Below are 6,000 nucleotides of genomic sequence, written 5' to 3' on the forward strand. Positions count from 1 at the left end.
CATGCAACCTGGTAAGTTTAAGCAGGTCCTGGGATGCTTGAGTCTTTTTTTCATTAATCAACTACATGTCTTCTTTGAGTTGTAGCTGTATTGAATGCCCTATGTGGACTGGGATTAATTTCTAGGGCTACTAGGACTTGCTATGTGACACTGGGCAAATGCTGGCTGAATGGGTAGAATAATAAACTGATATTTTGCAGTTTTAAGATAATAAGGGTTATCATGAGATTTAATCTGATCTTGTGAATACTGCAGCTTTTTATTTTCATTCTATACCATGCCTCTACTGTGCCCTCAAATTGTGCTTCAGGATGACACGACGTTTGCCGAGAGGCAGAACAAAATGATTGCAGAAATTATTCACAAGTTTGCTGGGGCAAATTTGAAAGGTGGATTCTCTACTACTTAAAACCAGCATAAGTGGGTGGATGTTGTGGTCAAAATACTCAGCTGCAGGGGAGTTTCAAGGAACCTCTCTTTCAAGTTTCACTTTCATTTAATCTATTTCACACATTATTTTTCATAATGAAACATCATGGCGTCAATTAACACATTACAGTAGGCAAGATGTTTTTTCAAACTTGCACCAGACTACTTTCTTATCATATGGCCATGGTCAATTGATTACAAAATAACCTTTTCCTTTAATTATTAGCCCAAACATTCTGGCTTAGTGGAACTGTAACAAGTTGATCTTTTTTTTCCTCATCCAGACATTTTGTCAATCCAATTGTCTTGAGAAAAGAATTTCTACACAGTAATACACCTACAAGTACAAATTATTTGTATAAAGCTTTACTTAGTAGCTTTCCTGAAAGCCAAAAATCTCTCACCAGCATCAACATATCTCAGTTTACCAAGAGAAAACCAACAATCCTGGCATGTTAAAGACCTCTTCACCAATGTCTGAGTTATTTCCTAGTCTTAATACTAAATTTAGGCACAAAAATCATGGAAACATAACTGTAGATTTGATAATGTTTTATAGGCCACTTTAACTCCCCAACCTTGCTCAAGTGCCACATGTATTCCATCTGGCCATAATTCCACTAATTTTTCCTGTTTATGCCTAGTTTCTAATCATTCCTCCAGTAAAACAGAAATGCCCACAACTGAACTAAATGAAAGACACAAGTATATGGGCTGTGGGATATAACTGACCACTAAAGCCACAAAGAAATGTTCATCATTTCAAAGAAAAGGAGCAAAATCACTTAATATTCCATGTTCTTTTGTCTTGGACTGCTTGTGCTCACAGTGTCACAATATTATCTTAAATAATTTGGCAGAGATAATTTCTTGGGAGCTGACTGATTTTGATCTGGGGATGTACAGCACAACAAATTGTGTCAGTGCAAATGTAATTGCTTTTTAATTGCGATGTCAAAAATTATACAGTCCCACAGCAGAAATATACCAGTCTGCCTTTCTAAAAATGCCACTTTTTCATTGACATAACCTTCAATTAGCTCAGGAAAGGTTACTGTGGTCGTGTCTTGACATGACAAAGCTTGATGTAGTAAATTAAAAATGGATAGGAAATTATTCCTATATCTGCCCCCGTACTACTTTCAGCAGTGGGTGAGTTGTACTAAAAATTAATGGCAGTAAAAGCAAAAAATGCCTGGGCTGTCCTGTGAGCTGATAGGCATGTCCTGGTCAATGAACCCACGGAACAATCTGCTGAAAAACATTCCTAGCCAGAGATAAGAATGTCGTTACTACCTGAATTCAGTTAAAACTCTGGTTAGTATTGACAGGGATATTCTAGTTAATCATTATTGAGACAGAACTCAGCCTTTTGTGCTGCTTAATCCCCAGTTCTGAGTTCAACCAGGAAACAGCCCAGCCTCCACACTCATGGATGGAGCAGTACCCTCAATGTCCTGACTATGCTGCAGCACCCCAGTCCATGGAATTCCAGAATTCCTGATGGACACCATTGCAAAAAGCAGTGCTGGCAGTGGAAGACTACCCAGACAAGGAGTGTGTCAGCCATTTCCTGGGCCTGCTCAAGCATTTCAAACCTAAGGAAAAGGGAACAGGAACCATGCCAGGAAAAAAAAATCCCCGGGTAGTCTGGATAGGAGCCCTGTCACCAGAGCCAGCATTTCCCAGAAATTAACGCTGTAGGAGACGTGAAGAAATACGATGCATCATTGGCAGTAGTGATTTTTTTTTTCCTGGTGTGATTGCCAGGATTTTTCCTTGCCTTAAAAAAGGTCAGTGCTTGGTAAAAAATATGTAACCTCTGAAATCTCTGAAAGGTTTCCCCATGTATGCTGCAGCCAAAACTGCAATCAGAAGAGAGTGAGATTAGCCAGCTTCTCTGACTGCTTTACCATTTAGCAGCCAGCAAAGCCCTCCAAACACTTAAATTTTTTTCAAGCTCAGCAGGTAAAGTGAATTCAAATCAAAATTCAGTGTTTGAATAAAATAATATATATCTATTTGTAATATACATGCAATAATAATTTTGATGATAAACTAACAAAATAAAGAACTTTTAATTTTCTGATCTAAATTTCCCTGTCATGGATATAGTATTTTAACACAGGTCTCAACAAAACTACAGCTCTTGTTACCAGCAGAAACAGAACAAACCATTCCCTATAGAAGCATTGTTTCCTGGGATGTTCCTGCCTGTAAAATTGACAAGTTAGCCTCAGGTAAAGTCTCTTTCCTGGCAATAGTACTAAGCAAGCAGAGGCTGATTAATGTTGGATTTTGACCTGTCAGCTTCAGGTTTAATTTTTTAATTTTCTGCAATCAGCAAATTCTGTGGACAATATGCTTCTTGTAAGCCATGGGGTTATTTTGGGTAACTATTTCAATGGAATAGCACAGCAATAACAGAAACTCAATCTGTGACCTATAGGACCTTGGACAATAGCACACATCAAAGGCACGTGTCTAAGCTGCAAGTAGCACAGATAAGATTAGCATTGGTGTCACACACTCCTAAAGCTGCTGCAAACTTGTCACTGCTCTCTCTGTTTCCTCTAAGAAAAATACAATCCTTTGCTGTGGTTGAGAAGGTAGGTGAAATGTCACCAGTACGCCCAAAATCTCTTAACATGCTATGCATGTGCTGTTTTCCCTCAGCTATGTTTAAACTACTAGGTGTCCAGAATCCTAGGTGAATGCCTGTAGTACTCAGAGAGATCCAGGACTACACTTCTTGATGGAAAAAGAGGTGAAGTTCAGGCAAGGCCATGCACACTGGTATTACAGTTTATTTCCCCAAAGGGAAATTGAGCTGCAATACACTTCTCTTTCCCTCAACCTCCACAGTTTTTATTGTAACAGGCTTGTGTTCTGTTACCAGCAAACAAGGCATTCACCATCCTCACGTCGCCCTTGTGGTTGAGAATGCCTGTGAATGAGAATGCTGGTGAGCTAAGCCCACGCAACATGCCCCACTGCTCTCTGCAACACTGCTCAGCATGACCATCGCTGTTGCGCTGCTGCTGCTCATTATTTCCCATCTTACTCCTGTCCGAAGTCTGGCCATTCAACAGATATCTATCAGCAGGTACCATTACTTGATTCTATTGTTATATTATTCTGCTCTTAGATTTTACCAAAAATTTGGCCAAAGGCTGATTTTTTTTTTTTTTAAATATGTACAGGTTGGTAATAACTGTGGGGTATTCCAACAGCATTTAGCCTTAATTCATGTCTTCCCTGCAGTGGAAGCACAACTAAAGTTCAGCTATAAAGCATGCAAAAGGGACTCACCTGCACCCGTGGGATGTTCCTTGGAGCACGGTGTTTTGCCTCCAAGGCAGGATGAACACTGCAGACCTGATCAGCTCTCAGAGTAGTCTAGAAATCTAAAGAAACAGTGAGGCCAAGGAAGTTATTTTTGCAACATACAGAATTCAGTGATTTACATGTGGATGTGGAAGACATGAAACTTTTTGAATTGTGCAGAAAACTGAAGTCGTTGCATGAGCATTTTAAAAGGCTGCACACGGCGGTGGCTGGGATTGCTGGCTTGTTCCATTTGCTGCATCCATTGCTCATGGATTTTGAGATGCTGACCACAAAAGAGTCAAGTGAATTTCCCTGTGGGTAGCAAAGTATGTTTTCAAACTCTTTTTCTGAGCTGAATCTTACCCAGCAGCTCAACAGTAATGATATCTTCATCAGACAGACTTCACAGCCTGTCAGCATCTCAGTGAGAAGCCTCCTCAAATCTCAGCAAAACAAGATGGATTCTGGAAAGAGCAAATAAAACATTGCTCATATGTCCTGCTTGTTGCCAGACAGATGCATATCCAATGTGCAGTAAAGCAACTTGACACAAAAGGAGCACTGCTAATTGCTTTTCTATAATGATTTTCAAAGGAGATTTCTTTTATACCTCCAGTTTGGAGCCCCTGAAGCTTCTGAACGGTCTGCAATGCACTGCACTGCTCAGATTGTGCCCATTATTTGTTGTTTTCTGTGCACCTATAGTATGTCAGTTGGGTGATTTAGTACCATATGACTAAATGGAGTGCAGCAGAAAAAGCACTGCACATCCTCCATCAGAGCTCTGAAGAATAATTCAGTTTCCTCTAACTCATCATCTGACAGCTCAAATTCAAAGACTGTCAGATTCCATGAAAATATATGTTTTTATGACATTTGGAGTTCACAGGTCAAGTTTAAGAGCATGTTGATTGACTTCTGAGGACCAGAGGCATTTGGAAACACCATCATTCCAAATATAGGGGAGAAAATAGGACAATAAAACTGTCTGATCTCAAAGACGTTTATAACGAACATCAGATATGTTGTAGTCTCCTGCACACCTGCAATTGGTAGATGAAATCTGAGGTGAGTGTGATAAACAGTAAGTCATCATGGTTGGTTGTAGTAATGAGAACATTTAAACTAGTGAGGACATGCCTAAAGAAAACAAACATTTCAAGTGTTGCTGCAAACAGTGAAGTCTGCTTCTTTCTGTGAAGGATATTGTGGCATAACAGCAGCCACTGTATGAGACTACCAATGATCAGTGTGAACTCTGGGCTCAAAGGGAATGGCACCCTAAAGAACATCCCATCATCAAAAAAAATTGGTGTGAATAACACTACATGACAACTGGATGTCCCAGTTACAGTACTAACCAGAATGAACATGTCTGGATCTTTTTAGGCACACAGTTTCATATCCTTCAGATCAGATACATTACCTCTAGGTATCAGTGGAATCATATTAACTGAAGTGTTTGCTGAACGTTTGCAGCAGTTGTGTCTTGTATTTGTGAAGAAGCCTAAAAGATATGGCCTAAATGGCATGACATAAAAGAGTGTGGCAAGAGAGAACTGTTGAGGGATAGACATTGTTTGTGTCTTTGCTATTTTCTCCTTTGGGCCTGTTTTCATTTGTTCAATTAATGCTATTTGCAAGCATTTCATTATTTGGCCACCTCTGGCTTACTAGTCAATAGTAAATTGCAGTAGCCATTTCAAAGGATAGGCTATTTGATAGGCCATTTGATAGGCTATTAGCCAGATTTACTTCTGAGTAGTACTTATGCAAGTCCAGAGGAGCTTCATTAGTATTGACTCCGCATATGCCTTTGAAAACACTGTTCTTATAAAAATGGGTTGAGTTCGCGAGGAAAACACAAAGCCACTCAAGGAATAAAAATGCAAAAGAGAAGTCAAATTCAACATTCAAGAGATGGAAGGGGTGATATGAAGATGGTGCTCTGTAGGCAAGTAAGTTAGTTTTAATCTCTGAATATCTTTCCCTGTTTCCAAAGACTGAAGCCAATATACGAATTGAAGTGATATCTGTACTCTTGCTAGACCTGTCTACAGGAAAAACTATGGAGCAAATTCAGATGAGCCATGCAGGCATGGTCTGGTATCATCAAATCCTGATAAAAGCCTAAATTCTGGCCTTAAGGTGAGTTTAGTGCTGCAACACTAGGTACAAAAAAAAAAGAAAAAAAAAAAAAAGAAAAAAAAAAAAAAAAAAAAAAAAAAAAAAAAAAAAAAA

The sequence above is a fragment of the Empidonax traillii genome, unplaced genomic scaffold, assembly GCF_003031625.1.
Source record: "Empidonax traillii isolate 1590-97213 ecotype Southwest subspecies unplaced genomic scaffold, ASM303162v1 scaffold312:size2399984, whole genome shotgun sequence".
Lineage (NCBI taxonomy): Eukaryota > Metazoa > Chordata > Aves > Passeriformes > Tyrannidae > Empidonax > Empidonax traillii.